The sequence below is a fragment of the Bufo bufo genome, chromosome 5, assembly GCF_905171765.1.
Source record: "Bufo bufo chromosome 5, aBufBuf1.1, whole genome shotgun sequence".
Classification (NCBI taxonomy): domain Eukaryota; kingdom Metazoa; phylum Chordata; class Amphibia; order Anura; family Bufonidae; genus Bufo; species Bufo bufo.
Genome location: NC_053393.1, coordinates 132,233,238 through 132,253,175, shown reverse-complemented (window position 1 = coordinate 132,253,175; position 19,938 = coordinate 132,233,238). Strand labels below are relative to the sequence as shown.

The 19,938-nt window shown below is 44.1% G+C and overlaps 1 protein-coding gene across 1 annotated transcript in view; it reads left to right on the top strand.

Annotated features, from left to right (window-relative positions):
- Positions 1-1,601: 1,601 nt before the first annotated feature.
- RGS20 (regulator of G protein signaling 20) overlaps positions 1,602-19,938 on the top strand; it is a 112,091-nt gene continuing 93,754 nt past the window's right edge. The window contains exon 1 of the mRNA XM_040432414.1: positions 1,602-1,688. The gene's annotated coding sequence lies outside the window, so the exon portion shown is untranslated. The remainder of the gene's footprint in view (positions 1,689-19,938) is intronic.

Below are 19,938 nucleotides of genomic sequence, written 5' to 3'. Positions count from 1 at the left end.
AAATATTACTTTATTATAAGTATATTCCCAAATATCTTTCATTAGTTATAATGATTTATTTTGTCTCGGGAACAATCATTATGAGAAATAAAATGGCCGCCATCCTATTAGTAACACACAAAATCTGTCCTAATCACACAGGCGCTAAAGAGCTGCCTCAGCCTCCTCTCTGCTCTACTTGTCAGGGATTATGATCCTGAATACAGATGATAAGACCTTCAGCTGAATATCTGTGGGAATGGAGTTCATGAGGAGACATGAAGTACAGAGAAGGGTCGGCTGAGCAGCAGCTCTTGTATGTAGTCTCCATTACCACCACCATTAGTCTGTCCTGTCCGTCCTCTCTGTGCTTCATGTCTCCTCATGAGCTCCATTCCCTCAGAGGTTTTGTGTGTATAGACAGCGGCCATTTTATTTCTCCTGATGATTGTTCCAGATGAAGCAGCTCTTTAGCTCACTGCTCTGAAGTAACTTGTCCTCCTGTGTGATAGGACAGGTTCTGTGTGTACGAATAGGACAGCGGCCATTTTATTTCCCCTTATGATTGCTCCCCAGACAAAACAAGCAATTATAACTAATGAAAGGTATTTGGGAATATATTTATAATAAAGCAATATTTAAGTATTTTCATTTTCTTAATTCCCGGGGGAACCCCTTTAAGCTCGCCCCTAAGTGTAGCATGCTGCAAACAAAATGGAGAGCTGACCTATTATAGGATCTAATCTGTAAGGGGTCCGTCATAGGCTTAAAAAAAATATTTAAAAAAATATTAACATCCTTGACACTGACATTTAATATTAGACGGATTAGACATTGTGAGCGCACCCCCCAGGGCTTCCCTCCATCCAGCTCCCAAACCCTTGCTTTGCTTTGCTTTTCCCCTCAGTAACCAGGGAACCCTGATTTTTGCTCTGGTGACACCAGAGGAAGTGACGTGAATGTTATTTATATAGCAACGCATTTTTTTTATTTATTTTTTTTGCTGCAGGAAAAGACTGCGTGTGTGCACAGCGCTGTGTGAGGGAAAGTCTCCATGTTCTCCTCACATCCCAGGAGCAGCTCCCGCCACAGCAAGCCCCTCGGGGGAATGACCATATAAGGAGATTAACCCGTGCGCCGCCGGCAGCGCGCTCATTCCATTGGGCATCGCGCAGCGCCCGCAGCCACCTGTGACCCGCAGCCCGCAATGCCCAGTCACACGGGGTGTCCTCCGCGCCATTATGTATGCATGAGGCAGGCTGACACCCGCTCGGCGCTATGTAGGTACACCTTCCCTGGGTGCACGCACTGCTGTGCGCTGACTGTAATGTCTGGGGACTCCATGGGGAAGGCAGGCAGTTCTCACAGAGCAGCAGCAGCCTTGTAATCTCCCTGCCTGCCATTCACGGTTCACTTCTCGTTCTCTCCAGGATAAGAATCACTGCCATCCCTGTGCCGGGCGCCTCCGACCGCTCGCATTTTATTTTATTTCCTGCATAGTTTTCCTCATTTGCAGCGGAATTAATAGGAATTACCCTAATAATAATAATAATAATATTATTAATAATAACCACCGGTGCACCAGCAGCAGGAGCCTGAGACGCATGCGCATGGGGGATGAGCAGCCAGCCCCGGGTGAGCAGCCCGGCTTCAACGGATGTGATCAAGGCAAAGACCCGCAGCGCTGCCCCAGCATTGATGGTGACATTGTAAGTATGTGCCCACTGCTCTGCCCCATCGTCACATCAGCAGGGCATGGTGCAGTGAGGGGGAGGCACTGCATTCACTGGATAGTTGTGTAGATGAGCGGTGTTTGCTGGTGTCATGGTAGAAGGCAGTGCTCCCTGCAGACATGGTGCCTGGTGCTGAGGCTGCTCCTTCCTCAGGTATGTGCTTTGTGCAGGCATCCAGTGCAGGCACACTACACCCCGGGGATGTAGCAGAGCCGAGCCCTACTGTCTTTACATAGCATGGCAGAATGACATGGAGTCGTATAGAACATCACCTGGCACTTGTAGTTCACCTTGCCTAGGTTACAGACTGGCAGTGCTGAGGTTTGTGGTATGATGTGTGAGTCCATTGTAGCGATCAGTTAACCCTGTGTGCTGCGGTTCATCCTGTTCTCTATGGAGCTGGAGGATGGGGGTTATTAAATGCAGTTATTATGACATAATACCCCCTTCCCCGTACACTCCATTGTAGGGACATCTCCTGCCTTCATTTAAAGGAATCCAACATCAAATGGTTGTTTATTTAGTGGGTTGTGTTCAATGTCTATTATCTATCATCTGCAGCAGGGGTCGGCAATTCAGCTGCTGGGAAACTACAACTCCCAGCATGCACACTTGGCTGCTCTTGTAATTCCAATAGAAGTGAAAAGGAGGATTCTGGGAGTTGTAGTTTCAGAACAGCTGGACTGCCGGAGGTTGCTGATCCCAGATCTACAGTTATATATTTAATATCTATCTATTTATACTATATCTCTAACTCATATCTATCCGTCCGTCTGTCTATCACATCATCTCGATTTATTTCTATCTATCTATCTATCTATCTATCTATCAATCACATATCTATCTGTCTATCACAGATCTGTCTATCACAACTTCTCTGACTATGATGGAGTTCGATACATGAATCTCTTCTCTTTGTCTGAACCTCTAAGGGCCAATTCACACAAACGTGTCCTCCCCTAATCTGACCACAATGCCGCCTGTACGCCGATTCTAGAATACCTTGTTCTGGTCAGACACACTTTTTTCTGCGCAGTGTGCATCACCCGGTGCTGAGACTTCTCCACAGTAGTCAATGGGGAAACTAATGGCACCCGTTGTACATTATAAGGATGGGTGTCGGATCCGCACTAGATCTGTACTCATTGAGTTGGGGAAATCCAGGGTTGTATTTCTGAGACATGAACACATGGCTGTAATACGGACCTGCTCCCTGAGCTCCACACATGAACCTTCTTCTCTGGTGTAATACTGACAGAAGCCCTTACACCGCAGGGGATTGTTTTGGTTGATTTTGACTTTTATGTTAAAAGTGACAGAGGCCAAATGTTAGCCGAGAACGAATGGAAATATATTTGGAAAAATGCGATTCAAATGTGTTTTTCACTGCAGGCCTAGAGGTAAGAATATTGGCCCTACAGGTCTTTTCCTCAATTCAGTGCCCGCCTGTTGAGCAGTACGTGGCATGCTACTGGTGAACGCCAGGTTGTACATGCCAGTGTTGTCAGACAATATTTTTCTGAGTTATATAAAAACTTGGGCAGCCCCTGTAAATGATCTAACGTAAATAAATGGATACTCGCCTGTTTCCGTCTCTGCTTCTCCCTGCGCTGCGCTCCGGTCCTCACAGTTTTTTTGCCGCAGCAGTCACGTTCTGTGCATACAGGTCACTACTGCAGCCAATCTTTGACCTCAGCAGAAAGCTCCCGTGCAAGGCTGAGGCCAGCAATTGGCTGTGGCAGTGACTTGTGCACAGAACGTCACTGCTGCAGCCAAGAAGATGATGTCAACAGCGGGAGGACCGGAGTCCAGCGCTCAAAGAAACGGGAGAAAATGGGTGAATATCCATTCATTTGTTATTTTAGGCCATTTACAGGGGTTGCCCGAGTTTTCATAACTGGGACAACCACTTTAATGCACTTAGCATAAGGGTCCATTCACAAGTCCGTAACTTGTTTTGCGGATTCGCAAAACACGGACACGGCAATGTGCGTTCCACATTTTGTGGACCGCACATCGTCGGCACTAATAGAATATTCCTATTCTTGTCCTCAATTGCGGACAAGAATAGGACATGTTCTATTTTTTTCGGGAACGGAAATGCGGACCCGGAAGGGCGGGTCCGCACATCATGCGGCCCCATGGAAATGAATGGGTCCGCAATTCCGTTCCACAAAATGCGGAACGAAATTGCGGACATGTGACTGGGGCCTAACTGAAATGTAAACCATTGGGAAATAATGAAAATAAAAACCAGTTTAAGGCTACATTCACATGTCCGTAAGTGTTTTGTGGTCCACAAATTGCGGACCCGCAAAACACAGATACCAGCCGCGTGCGCTCCGCATTTTGTGGATCGCACATGGCCGGCCCTATGATAGAAATGCCTATTCTTTTCCACGATTGCAGACAAGAATAGGACAAGCTCTATAATTTTTGGAACGGAACAATAGATGCAAGCAGCACATGGTGTACTGTCTGCATCTTTTGCGGCCCCATTGAAATGAATGGGTCCGCACCCGTTCGGCCATCACAACGGACGTGTGAATGGACCCTAAAAGGTTTGTCAGGCGGGAGATATTTTATTTAAGGGGCAGAATGGATGGTAGCATAAATCACTTCATTGATCGTCCTTCACTACCATTCCAACACTTCCAGGTTCTTCTTCCCGGTTCCAGCTCGACACACAGGAAATGGCAGGAGATGCCTGCGCAGCCAATCACTGACTGCAGTGGTGATCCGCCTCAGCCTGTAATTGGCTAAGCAGGCATTTCCTGTGTTTAAGGCCAGGATCGGGGAGCAGACACCAGGAGGAACCCAGTAAGAGTTGGAATGGCAGCTATGAGGGGACAATGAGGAGAGCTAACCTTTTTGTTTTTTTCAGGGTGGATTTGATTTAAAGAGGACCTTTCACCGATTCTTACCCTATGAACTAAGTATACATACATGTGGAGCGGCGCCCGGGGATCTCTCTGCACTTACTATTATCCCCGGGCGCCGCTCCGTTCTCCTGCTATGTCCTCCGGTATCTCCGTTCCCTAAGTTATGGTAGGCGGAGTCTGCCCTAGCGCTGGCCAATCGCATTGCAGAGCTCACAGCCTGGGAGAAAATAACCTCCCAGGCTGTGAGCTCTGCGCTGCGATTGGCCATCGCTAGGGCAGACTCCGCCTACCATAACTTAGGGACTGGTATCTCCGCCTACTATAACTTAGTGAGCGGAGATACCGGAGGGCATAACGGGAGAACGGAGCGGCGCCCGGGGATAATAGTAAGTGCAGTGAGATCCCCGGGTGCCGCTCTACATATCTGTATAGTTAGTTCATAGGGTAAGAATCGGTGAAAGGTCCTCTTTAAATCACTAGTCAGTAAGGCTTGATTTAAATCATAGTTTTCTACATAAAGACTAATTCTTGCTGGTATAATTTATAATATGCAAGTAGATGAAGATTTTTAGAATAACAACTTTTCATATTAGTTTGATTAGGTTGATTCTGTATTCATAGGTTTGTAAAAGTTAGGAATAAGGTCTTTTTCTCAACTCTATTCATGTTATAACATTTTTGCTGTGAAGAAGAGGCATGTGATCTCTGCTGAGTCCAATTCAGTTTTGAGAACTGCAAAAGTAAACCAAGCATCTGTGATAATATCTTGTAGGCAGAGAAACTGCCCAATAATCTTAGAAAAACCTCTGGAAGAGCATGACATTGTGACTGGATTAATGGAATTTATTTACCCAAAAAATTACACATATAGAAACATAGAATATGTCGGCAGATGAGAACCATTTGGCCCATCTAGTCTGCCCAATATACTGAATACTATGAATAGCCCCTGGCCCTATCTTATATGAAGGATGGCCTTATGCCTATCCCATGCATGCTTAAACTCCTTCACTGTATTTGCAGCTACCACTTCTGCAGGAAGGCTATTCCATGCATCCACTACTCTCTCAGTAAAGTAATACTTCCTGATATTACTTTTAAACCTTTGCCCCTCTAATTTAAAACTATGTCCTCTTGTAGCAGTTTTTCTTCTTTTAAATATTCTCTCCTCTTTTACCTTGTTGATTCCCTTTATGTGTTTAAAAGTTTCTATCATATCCCCTCTGTCTCGTCTTTCTTCCAAGCTATACATGTTAAGGTCCTTTAATCTTTCCTGGTAAGTTTTATCCTGCAATCCATGTACCAGTTTAGTAGCTCTTCTCTGAACTCTCTCCAAAGTATCAATATCCTTCTGGAGATATGGTCTCCAGTACTGAGCACAATACTCCAAATGAGGTCTCCCTAGTGCTCTGTAGAGCGGCATGAGCGCCCCCCTCTTTCTACTGGTAATGCCTCTCCCTATACACCCAAGCATTCTGCTAGCATTTCCTGCTGCTCTATGACATTGTCTGCCTACCTTTAAGTCTTCTGAAATAACGACCCCTAAATCCCTTTCCTCAGATACTGAGGTTAGGACTGTATCACTGATTTTATATTCTGCTCTTGGGTTTTTACGCCCCAGGTGCATTATCTTGCACTTATCAACATTCAATTTTAGTTGCCAGATTTTTGACCATTCCTATAGTTTTCCTAAATCCTTTTCCATTTGGTGTATCCCTCCAGCAACATCAACCCTGTTACAAATCTTTGTGTCATCAGCAAAAAGACACACCTTACCATCGAGGCCTTCTGCAATTTCGCTGATAAAGATATTAAACAATATGGGTCCCAGAACAGATCCCTGAGGTACCCCACTGGTAACAAGACCTAGTCTGAATATACTCCATTGACTACAACCCTCTGTTGTCTGTCCCTCAGCCACTGCCTAATCCATTCAACAATATGGGAGTCCACGTACAGCCTTATTCTACATAATTAAAAAACAAATCTTTATTTCATGATGGAATAACCTTTGGATGGTAATAGATTTTCCTTAAAAAGCATTTTATATAAAAAAAAATCAGATTGAAATCAAAAAAATCAGATTTTGTAGATTTTTTTTTTTTTTTATTATTTATTTTTTAACCCCTTAAGGACCGGGCTCATTTTCACCTTAAGGACCAGGCCATTTTTTGCAAATCTGACCAGTGTCACTTTAAGTGCTCATAACTTTAAAACGCTTTGACTTATCCAGGCCATTCTGAGATTGTTTTTTCGTCACATATTGTACTTCATGACACTGGTAAAATGAAGTCAAAAAAAATATTTTTTTTGCACAAAAAAATACCTAATTTACCAAAAATTTGAAAAAAATTAGCAAATTTCAAAGTTTCAGTTTCTCTACTTCTGTAATACATAGTAATACCCCAAAAAATTGTGATGACTTTACATTCCCCATATGTCTACTTCATGTTTGAATTGTTTTGGGAATGATATTTTATTTTTTGGGGATGTTATAAGGCTTAGAAGTTTAGAAGCAAATCTTGAAATTTTTCAGAAATTTACAAAAACTCAATTTTTAGCGACCAGTTCAGGTCTGAAGTCACTTTGCGAGGCTTACATAATAGAAACCACCCAAAAATGACCCCATCTAAGAAACTACACCCCTCAAGGTATTCAAAACTGATTTTGCATACATTGTTAACCCTTTAGGTGTTGCACAAGAGTTATTGGCAAATGGGGAGGAAATTTGAGAATTTCATATTTTTGTCAAATTTTTCATTTTAACCCATTTTTTCCACTAACAAACCAAGGGTTAACAGCCAAACAAGACTGTATCTTTATTGCCCTGACTCTGCCGTTTACAGAAACACCCAATATGTGGCCGTAAACTACTGTACGGCCACACAGCGGGGCGTAGAGTGAAAGGTGCGCCGTATGGTTTTTGGAAGGCTGATTTTTATGGACTGGTTTTTTGACACCATGTCCCATTTGAAGCCCCCTGATGCACCCCAAGAGGAGAAACTCCCTAAAAGTGACCCCATCTAAGAAACTACACCCCTCAAGGTATTCAAAACTGATTTTACATACGTCGTTAACCCTTTAGGTGTTGCACAAGAGTTATTGGCAAATGGGGATGAAATTTGAGAATTTCATTTTTTTGCCTAATTTTCAATTTTAACCCATTTTTTCCACTAACAAAGCAAGGGTTAACAGCCAAACAAGATTGTATCTTTATTGCCCTGACTCTGCTGTTTACAGAAACACCCCATATGTGGCCGTAAACTACTGTACGGCCACACAGTAGGGCGTAGAGTGAAAGGTGCGCGGTTTGGTTTTTGGAAGCCAGATTTTGCTGGACTGGTTTTTTGACACCATGTCCCATTTGAAGCCCCCCTGATGCACCCCTAGAGTAGAAACTCCATAAAAGTGACCCCATCTAAGAAACTACACCCCTCAAGCTATTCAAAACTGATTTTACAAACTTTGTTAACCCTTTAGGTGTTGCACAAGATTTAATGGAAAATAGAGACACAATTTCAAAATTTCACATTTTTGGCAGATTTTCCATTTTAATATTTTTTTTCCAGTTACAAAGCAAGGGTTAACAGCCAAACAAAACTCATTATTTATGGCCCTGATTCTGTAGTTTACAGAAACACCCCATATGTGGTCGTAAACCGCTGTACGGGCACACGGCAGGGTGCAGAAGGAAAGGAATTCCATACGGTTTTTGGAAGGCAGGTTTTGCTGGACTGTTTTTTTTGACACCATGTCCCATTTGAAGCCCCCCTGATGCACCCCTAGAGTAGAAACTCCAGAAAAGTGACCCCATTTTAGAAACTACGGGATAGGGTGGCAGTTTTGTTGGTACTAGTTTAGGGTACATATGATTTTTGGTTGCTCTATATTACACTTTTTGTGCAGCAAGGTAACAAGAAATAGCTTTTTTGGCACGTTTTTTTTTTTTGTTATTTACAACATTCATCTGACAGGTTAGATTATGTGGTATTTTTATAGAGCAGGTTGTCGCGGACGCGGGGATACCTAATATGTATACATTTTTTTTTATTTATGTAAGTTTTATACAATAACTTCATTTTTAAAACCAAAAAAATGTTTTAGTGTCTCCATATTCTAAGAGCCATAGTTTTTTCAGTTTTTGGGCGATTATCTTGAGTAGGGTCTCATTTTTTGCGGGATGAGATGACGGTTTGATTGGCACTATTTTGGGGTGCATATGATTTTTTGATCGCTTGCTATTACACTTTTTGTGACGTAAGATGGCAAAAAATGGCTTTTTTTACACTGTTTTTATTTTTATTTTTTTAAGGTGGTCATCTGAGGGGTTAGGTCATGTGATATTTTTATAGAGCCGGTCGATACGGACGCGGCGATACCTAATATGTATACTTTTTTTTTATTTATGTAAGTTTTACAGAATGAGTTCATTTTTGAAAAAAAAAAAATCATGTTTTAGTGTCTCCATAGTCTAAGAGCCATAGTTTTTTCAGCTTTTGGGCGATTATCTTGAGTAGGGTCTCATTTTTTGCGGGATGAGATGACGGTTTGATTGGTACTATTTTGGCGTACATGCGACTTTTTTGATCACTTTTATTACTTTTTTTGGGAAGTAAGGTGGGCAAAATTTCAATTTTCTCATAGTTTTTATTTTTTTATTTTTATGGCGTTCACCGTGCGGGGAAAGTAACATGACCATTTTATAGATCAGGTCGTTACGGACGCGGCGATACCTAATTTGTGTAGTTTATTTTATTTTTTTAATTTTTATTCAGTGATAAATGTTTTTTTTTTTATCTTAACTTTTTTCACTTTTTTTTACATTTTTGTGACCCAGACCCACTTGGTTCTTGAAGATCCAGTGGGTCTGGTGTCTGTATAATACAGTACAGAACAATATATATTGTTCTGTACTGTATTTTACTTACACTGAACAGATCTGTGCTTTTAGCATAGATCTGTTCAGTACCATGGACAGCAGGACGCCTGAGAGGCGTCCTGTTGCCATGGGAACCATCCCCGTCTGCTCAGAACTTCGCAGACGGGGAAGGGTAAGCACGGGGCTGAGGGGGGCTCTCTGGGGGCTCTCTCCCTCTCCATCGGGGGGCTGCAAAGCCACAGCAGCCCCCCGATGGAGAGGGAGGGAGCTCCCTGACCGATGACAGTTAACTTTTTCCATACAGCGGTCCGTACGGACCGCGGTATGGAAAGGGTTAAACGGCTGACATCTTCACAGATGTCAGCCGTTTATACCAGGGTGCCAGCAATGTGCTGGCACCCTGGTATACCCACTAGAAGCCAACGATCGTTCATGGGGAGGCGGGCGGGGGATCGCGATCCCGCCTGCCGCACCGCCCGCCTCCCGCAACGCCCCCACCGCCTGCGACACCCCCCCCCGCACCACCCTCCGGCATAAAATCGTGCAGGGGTGCAGGGGGGGGTGAAAAATAATGATTTTAGCCACTCTAAAGTTTCTGATCCCCGCGGTCAGGGACCGCGGCGATCAGAAACTGCAAAAAGCGCAGCAAACCGCAGGTCTGAATTGACCTGCGGTTTGCTGCGATCGCCGATACGGGGGGGTCAAATGACCCCCCCCTGCATTGTTACGGGATGCCGGCTGAATGATTTCAGCCGAAATCCCGTTCCAATTAACCCCTGGGGCGCCGGAATACAGATTTTAAGTCAGGACGTACCGGTACGTCCTGGGTCCTTAAGGACTCGGGAAATAGGGCGTACCGGTACGTCCTAGGTCCTTAAGGGGTTAAAATCATTGATTTTTATCCACCCTGTTTTTTTTTTTACTTGTTCTGCCTCTTAGATAAAAAAAATATTATCAGGCCGGGCAAACTATCTGCTTTAATAACTCCCTCCAATGTATTATTGTATAAATGTACTACTGTATACAACAGCGCTCCCTATAGGTTATACTATATTCTGCTTGTGGCTTTGACCCTAAGGCTATGTTGTCAAAATCTGCTGCATATTCTGTGGCAGAAACCGACATGTTTTTTTTTAGTACCTCAGACCGGCTCATTGGACGGAGCTAAACTGTAAACTAACACCCACCATGGACAGCACACCATGGGCTGTTCTGTTCCGTAGCCCGCCAAAAAGATAGAACATGTCCTATTGTTGTCCGTTTTGCGGACAAGAATAGGCATTGTTACAATGGGTTCACAAAAAAACGGATGCGCGTTACACAGATGTCACCCAGTTTTTTGTGGATCTTCATTTTGCAGACCGCAAAATACGTATAGTCCTGTATATGCACACTTAGGGCCCGTGCACACAAACTTTGTTTTTTGGTGTGTCCATTTCGTTTATTTTGCAGAACTATTAATTTCAATGGGGCTGCAAAAAATACGGAAATTACTCTGTGTGCATTTTGTGTCTGCATGGCCATTCCGCAGAAAAAGAGAACATGTCCTATTCTTGTCCTCATTACGGACAAGGATAGGACTGTTCTATTAGGGGCCGGCTGTTCCTCAAAACACCTAACTGTCGTCTGAGCCCTTATTACGAGGTTCAGGCCTCTTAATAAATGTGTTGTGGAAGGATCTGGCGTAGATTCAGATTATACTTTGCACCAGTCTTCTTTCATATAGTATTCCAAATCCGTCAGGCTGCGCTGGCCCCACCTCTCCACCAAGTGCTACACAGTTGTTTTTTTAAATTCTGAGAGCAGAGAGAAATATAAGTTGCTAAACTTTTTTTTTTAGGCAAAATGCCCATTTCACAAAGGTTTGCTATTTTTTTAGCGCAGAAAACGGACTTAAAGAGGACCTTTCATCAGTTTAGCCCTAGTCTAATTATGGTCTTACCTTATAGGGCGGCCCCCACTGATGCCATGGCACTTTTTTTTCCCAAAGGACCCCCCCCACCCCTTCGTCCGCTGTTGGCCGAGTTGATTTCGGCGCCTTATATTATAATGAGCCGACTCGGTTATACTAGGCGGAGACTCACAGTTTCGCTTCGGGCGGTTCTCTTCTCCCTGGCTGTGAGCGCATCCAATCAGAGCGCACTGCTCTGAGAATGAGCTCCTCCCTGGCTAAGAGCGGTGCGCTCTGATTGGATGCGCTTACAGCCAGGGAGAAGAGAACCGCCCCCAGCGAAACTGCGAGTCTCCGCCTAGTATAACCGAGTCGGCTCATTATAATATAAGGCGCCGAAATCAACGTGGCCAACAGCGGACGAACGGGGGGTCTTCGGAAAAAAAATGTGCCATGGCATCAGTGGGGGCCGCCCTATAAGGTAAGACCATAATTAGACTAGGGCTAAACTGATGAAAGGTCCTCTTTAACTGCCCCTGATGTCTATAATGCTGCAGGAAGTGCTCAGCAAGCGCATGAATTTGATAGTTTTTGAAGGATTGCATCTTGTGATTGACAGCTATCTCTGTATACACGGTCATACAGACTGGACTCCTCAGCATAGTAAGAACAGAGGTTTAAATGAATAAAATGCAAGTTACACAAAACTATATATCTGTCTGCTTAGTTACTCCTGCAAAGGAGGCAGCACTACGTATTAAAGAGGACCTTTCACTACTGTACAAACTAAAAACGAACTATATCAGTGGGCAGAGCGGCGCCCAGGGGTCCCCCTGCACTTACTAGTATGTCTGGGCGCCGCTCCGTTCGCCCGGTATAGGCTCCGGTGTCTGCGCTCCCTCTGCTGTACTGGAGTGATGTCTTGTTTGAGGCGTGTCCCTTGCTGCAGCGCTGGCCAATCGCAGCGCACAGCTCATAGCCTCATACAAGAAATCACTCCAGTACAGCAGAGGGAGCGCAGACACCGGAGCCTATACCGGGCGAACGGAGCGGCGCCCAGACATACTAGTAAGTGCAGGGGGACCCCTGGGCGCCGCTCTGCCCACTGATATAGTTCGTTTTTAGTTTGTACAGTAGTGAAAGGTCCTCTTTAAGCCTCGTATCCATTTTGCAGTCCGCAAAATATGGATGCGGTCCATGTGCCATCTGCAGTTTTTGCAAACCTGTTGACTTCAGTGGGTCCCTGGTAAGCATTTTGCAGACATATTCTATCTTATTGTGAAATGAGCATACAGGTGGAAAGCATATATGTGCCCCATTGTGTAAGTCTAGTTCATACTATATGGGGGGTGCATGTTTATTTACCTCAAAGTTAGAAGGAAAAATGTATAGAAATCATGCAGTGTGAATGTGGGTATAGAAAAGGAGATCTGCCTGTACTGCATCGTCAAGAGACCTCACAAACTGAAGGGTTCGAGAGACTGCTGTGTGCTTATTTTACCGAGGAATTTACCAATTCTTTAGAAATCCTACAATGTGATTTCCTGTATTCTTTCCCCCCATTCTGTCTCTCATAGTTGAGGTACACCTATGATGAAAATGACAGGCCTCTCTCATCTGTTTAAGTGGGAGAACTTGCACAATTGGTGGCTGACTAAATACTTTTTGGTCCCACTGTATAGGATGATATGGAGGATGGCACGCAAGTTAGGCTGCGTTCACACGGGCGAGATTTCCGCGCGGGTGCAATGCGGTAGGTGAACGTATTGCACCCGCACTGAATCCCGACCCATTCATTTCTATGGGCCTGTTCACATGAGCGGTGAATTTCACGCATCACTTGTGCGTTGCGTGAAAATCGCAGGATGCTCTATATTCTGCGTTTTTCACGCAACGCAGGCCCCATAGAAGTGAATGGGGTTGCGTGAAAATCGCAAGCATCCGCGGATGCGGTGCGAATTTCACGCACGGTTGCTAGGAGACGATCGGGATGGAGACTCGATCATTATTATTTTCCCTTATAACATGGTTATAAGGGAAAATAATAGCATTCTGGATACAGAATGCATAGTAAAATAGCGCTGGAGGGGTTAAAAAAATAATAATAATAATTTAACTCGCCTTAATCCACTTGATCGCGATGCCGGCATCTCCTTTGCTGAACAGGACCTGTGGTGAGCATTCATTACAGGTAAAGGACCGGTGGTGACGTCACTCCGATCATCACATGATCCATCACATGATCTTTTACCATGGTGATGGATCATGTGATGACGGGAGTGACGTCACCACAGGTCCTGTTCCTGTAATGAATGCTCACCACAGGTCCTGTTCAACAAAGGAGACAGACGAGAAGCCGGACTGCGCGATCAACTGGACTAAGGTGAGTTAAAAAAAAAATTTTTAACCCCTCCAGCGCTATTTTACTATGCATTCTGTATTCAGAATGCTATTATTTTCCCTTATAGCCATGTTATAAGGGAAAATAATACAATCTACAGAACACCGATCCCAAGCCCGAACTTCTGTGAAGAAGTTCGGGTTTGGGTACCAAACATGCACGGTTTTACTCACGCGAGTGCAAAACGCATTACAATGTTTTGCACTCGGGCGGAAAAATCGCGGGTGTTCCCGTAACGCACCCGCACATTTTCCCGCAATGCCCGTGTGAACTCAGCCTTAAAGGGGCATTCCAATATTAGACATTTATGGTACAGGACCTCCACAGATGTGGGTTCCCTCTCTGGGATCAGCGTCTATCTCCAGACCGGGACCGCCCAGCCTCCTCTCCTCCCTAAATCCCCATCTGATTCATCTGCTTCCTGTGGCATCCCATCTGAGAATGAATGGAAAGTTAATACAAGGCACTTCCTAATGTATTGTGATTGTCCATATTGCTTCCTTTGCTGGCTGGATTCATTTTTCCATCACATTATACACTGCTTGTTTCCATGGTTATGACCACCTTCAATGGCCACGCTTGCACACTATAGGAAAAAGCGTAAGCCTATGCGCACTCCCGCGGTCCTGGCCACCAGAGAACCCAGTGCTTTTTCCTATAGTGTACAAACACGACCACCACTACTGGATTGCAGCATGGTCGTAACCATGGAAACCAGCAAAGGAAGCAATATGGATAATAACAATATATTAGTAAGTGGCTTGTATTAACTTTCTCTACATAAAAAGTATTTGCCCCTCACCGGATTTATTTATTTATTTATTTATTTTTTTGCTAATTTGTCACATGTAAATATTTCAGATCATCCAACTTAGGGCTCTTTCACACTTGCGTTGTTGTGTTCCGGCATAGAGTTCCGTCGTCGGGGCTCTATGCCGGAAGAATCATGATCAGGATTATCCCCATGCATTCTGAATGTAGAGAAATCCGTTCAGGATGCATCAGGATGTCTTCAGTTTAGTCTTTTTGACTTTTCTGGACGGAGATAATACCGCAGCATGCTGTGCTTTTTGCTCCGGCCAAAAATCCTGAACACTTGCCGCAAGGCCGGATCCGGAATTAATGCCCATTGAAAGGCATTAATCCGGATCCGGCCTTAAGCTAAACGTCGTTTTGGCGCATTACCGGATCCGACGTTTAGCTTTTTCTGAATGGTTACCATGGCTGCCAGGACGCTAAAGTCCTGTTTGCCATGGTAAAGTGTAGTGGGGAGCGGGGGAGCAGTATACTTACCGTCCGTGCGGCTCCCGGGGCGCTTCAGAGTGACGTCGGGGAGCCCCACGCGCATGGATGACATGTCGCATGGATCACGTCATCCATGCGCATGGGGCGCTCTGACTTCATTCTGGAGCCGCACGGACTGTAAGTATACTGCTCCCCCGCTCCCCACTACTACTATGGCAGCCAGGACTTTAATAGCGTCCTGGGTGCCATAGTAACACTGAACGCATTTTGAAGACGGATCCGTCTTCAAATGCTTTCAGTTCACTTGCGTTGTTATGGATCCGGCTGGCACCTCCGGCAAATGGACTGCACGACTGATCCGGACAACGCAAGTGTGAAAGAGGCCTAAGGCCTCTTTCACACGGCCGAAGTGCTCCCGTGACCGCATTGTGGTTTCATTAACTTGAATGGGTCCGCAAATCCGGAGATGCGGTGTGGAACGGAACCCCATGGGGTTCTGATCTGTGCTTCTATTCCGCAAAAAAATAGAACTTGCTCTATCTTTTTGAGGAACGGACGGATCACAGACCTATTCAAGTTGAATGGGTCTGGATCCGTTCCGGCTGCCGCATTGACGTTGCCCCAATGAACGGAACCAATACGTGTGAAAGAGGCCTAATTCTAATTTTTGAACTCCTCCAATCCTGGAGGATTTTTCTTTTTTTCTCTCTAGGCCCCCTGGAAGCCATGACTTTTTTTTTCCTGTTCTGTTTTGAGAGCTTGTCTTTTGAAGGATAAGTTATACTTTTTAATGGCACCATTTACATTTGCATACAATGTAGTGGGAAGCTGGGGTGGAATTGGAAAAAAATGCAACTCTGCCAGGTTTTGTTTTTACGGCATTCCCTGTTCTTTAAAACTGACCCGCGCCCTTCATTCTCTGGGTCTGTACAATTACGGTGACACCATATTTGTACAGTTTTTCTTGTGTTTTAATAACTGAAAAAAATAAACTTTGGAATAAACACATTTTTTATTTTATTTTTACGTCTATGGAGCTGTGTAAGAGCTCGTTTTTTGCAGGGGGATCTGTACTTTTCATGGATATTTTGGAGTGTGTATGACTTTTGGTCAGGTGAAGCAACGAGAAAAATGTGAATCGGCAATTTTGATTTCTTTTTTCTGTTGCGCCGTATGGGAATAATATTTTTATTTAGTACGGGTGTTTTCGGATGCAGCAATGCCCATCATGTTTTATTGTGTTTTTTTTTTTTTTTTTATTCTAGGGAAAGGGGGTTGATTCGGACTATACATATATATTATAAATTTTATTTATTTATTTTACTTTTTTTTTTTTTTGTCACCCTGCACGACTATAACAAGCAATCATTAGATTGCCATTGTATCCTGTAATGGATATCTATCTGTTACATAAAGCAGGATTCAGTATATTCCAATGCAGTGCTGCCACCTGCAGGCCAGCATTGGAATATAGCAAAAAAAGTCCAAATGGATTCAGTGAGTAAAATCAATGATTCTTTATTTCTTCATTAAAAAAAAATGTATAGACAAAAAATCCTCCTGATTTTATGCAGGATTATTTGTTTCTAATTTTTTTTTTAAATGAAGAAATAAAGAATCATTGATTTTACTTGCTGAATCCATTTGGAATTTTTTGCTGCATCTACGTTGGGTGTGAACACAGCCCGGATCCGTGCAGACCAGGTCAGAGCACCTTTACTGACTTCAGAGCTGGACTTTGTTCTAGTTACACATCATTGAAATATACCAGTAATCGGCATTGAAGTCTTGTTAGAGGCTCAGGCCTATTACTACCATGGAACGCCTTTCACGACTTCAGCCAGGGGAGGACGTCCCAGGCTGGGAAGCACGCACGTCCGGTTTTAGCGCACTCAGATGCCGTGGTCATTTGACTACGGCATCTGAGGGGTTAAATGGCTGCAATCAGTGTTATTGCCGGCACTGCAGGCACCTGGTGGCTATGGGCAGACGCCATCTTTACATCATGTACTTCCACCATACATTTACGGCGCTGGCAGTAAAGCGGTTAATATAAGATAAAGACAACATTAGTAATGCCAATAGGGCTGCAGCTAACTATTATTTGAATAATCAATTAGTTGTCGATAATTTCATCGATTAATCAGGGAAAAAACACCAAAATGACAAAAAAAGGGGTTTATGTGATTTTACTTGAAAAATTATGTTCAAAGGCCATATTAAAACAAATTTAGGAGTTACATAATTATAAAAATTTTGCATTACAATGTAAAGAGGCATTCCGATGGTGTGGATGAGACAAGTATGATCTTGCAAGTTTAACTTTTATGGGGGATGTGTGGATGACACACTGTTATGGGGGATCTGTGGATGACACACTGTTATGGGGGATGTGTGGATGACACACTGTTATGGGGGATCTGTGGATGACACACTGTTATGGGGGATCTGTGGATGACACACTGTTATGGGGGATCTGTGGATGACACACTGTTATGGGGGATCTGTGGATGACACACTGTTATGGGGGATCTGTGGATGACACACTGTTATGGGGGATCTGTGGAAGACACACTGTTATGGGGGATCTGTGGATGACTCACTGTTATGGGGGATCTGTGGATGACTCACTGTTATGGGGGATCTGTGGATGACTCACTGTTATGGGGGATCTGTGGATGACTCACTGTTATGGGGGATCTGTGGATGACTCACTGTTATGGGGGATCTGTGGATGACTCACTGTTATGGGGGATCTGTGGATGACTCACTGTTATGGGGGATCTGTGGATGACTCACTGTTATGGGGGATCTGTGGATGACTCACTGTTATGGAGGATCTGTGGATGACTCACTGTTATGGGGGATCTTTGGATGACTCACTGTTATGGGGATCTGTCGATGGCGCTGTTATGTGGGGAGGGGGATCTGTGGATGACACCCGCAGCGCAGTCTGCGTTTGTATTAAGCATAAAACTATATTCATTGGTGGCACAGTGCACCGAACCCCCCCCCCCACCGGAGTATTATAAAGTAGAATCATTGGTGGCGCAGTGCGCCCCCACCCCCAAGTATTCTAATCATTGGTGGCAGTGGCAGTTCCGATCTGAGCCCCAGCAGTGTAATCCTGGGGCTCCGATCGGTTACCATGGCAGCCAGGATGCTACTGAAGCCCTGGCTGCCATAGTCGGCTCCGTGCTGTTGTGTGCACAGAGCAGCAGGGAGAGCATGAAGTCCTATTCACCCTGATAGAGCTCTATCAGGGTAAATAGGACAAGGGATGAAAGATCCCAGGTTCTAGCCCCTAAGGGGGAAAATAGTTAATAAATAAAAAGTAAAAAAATAAATAAAAAAAATCAAACACCAAAATATTAAGTTTAAATCACCCCTTGCCCAATTTTACATATGTAATTTATTTTATTGTTTATATATTTTATATCGCCACGCCCGAAAAAGTGTGAACTATCGAACATATCTCCTATGCGCTGAACGGCGTAACAGAGAAATAAAAACTTGCAATTTGCCATTTTTTTTGTCACCTTGTCCCGACAAAAATTAGGTTTGGACTGTTCTATTATGGTCCAGATGTTCCACATTTATTCACAGCACTGTATTCCCCCCCCCCCCCCCCCCCCCCCTATCTTATTATAGAGCAGATCCACAGGATATGCCATAAATGGAAAATAAGTGCAGATCTCACCCCTGGGACTCACCCCTATGTTGGGAACAGGACCCCGTCTCATGACTACAGTGTATGGAGGGTCTTTCCATTCACTGCAATGAGTTCTGAAAATATGTGTGAATGGAGAGCGCCATGCATGTTCAGCTACCTCTCCATTTACTGCAGCCTTGAGATGGGGCCTGGTTCTTGATAAATATCGGAGGTCGGATCCTCACCTATTGGATATTTACTGTATAACCTGTTGATATGCCATAAATGTTGAGGTGGGAATACCTGTTTTGTGATTACTCGTTTTGTCTTTATCTTATATTAAAATTAGTTGGATGATTTGAAATACCTACAAATTATAAAAAAAGAAATCTGGTGAGGGTCTAAAACCTTTGCACAGCACTGTATGTACCATCTGATCGTATTAAAGAGTATTTCTACCCAAATCCTATTTGTCTGGATCTGGGCAAAGCAGCAGATTGTAAATGTGCCAAGCTTGGCACGTCGTCCACCTAGACCAGTGGTGGCGAACCTATGTGGGCACCCACGCCCTGGAAAAGTCTAATATGCCTTAGACTTTTCCTGCCATTCATCAGCGCAGGGCGCACTATGAACAGCACAGGTAGCGCACTGAATGTAGCTATTATAGCTAAGTGATAAAGTACATGGAAGATATACTATATTGGACTGTAGTATTCAGGGTAAATTGCCGATTGACACCTTGTGATAAATAAGTGGGTTTTGGGTTGCAGTTTGGGCACTCGGTCTTTAAAAGGTTTGCCATCACTGACCTAGACAGTAGCCTCCCTACTGTTGGGTAATCTGGTCATAGATGCAAAGCGGTAATTCCTTAGCAGGAATCGATCTCCGTGGTTAACACTGACTTTAGAGGAAATGTATTGTTCTTAACAGTGGTGTAGAGTAAGGCGGCTCATAACCATCGTTCATGTGTCAGGACTGGTATGTCAGTGCAATACTGGAGACGGCCTCAGTTAATTGATCAAAGGTGTATTTATTAAGCAGACGTAATTTAACCGGCTCTTGACTGCGCTCCTTTATCATGTATTAAGCTGGTCATAGATGGAAAGACTTCTCCTGGATGGGACCAGAACTCTCATCATTATGTTGGAGCAGTCAGCTCGCCTGTCTATTATAGTAAACATTTCCTCTCTTCATGAAATGAAAATAGTGCTGCATTTTTTCTTAAAGAGGTTATCCAAGATCTATAATTCCCCCATATGCCCGGGACCCTCACAGA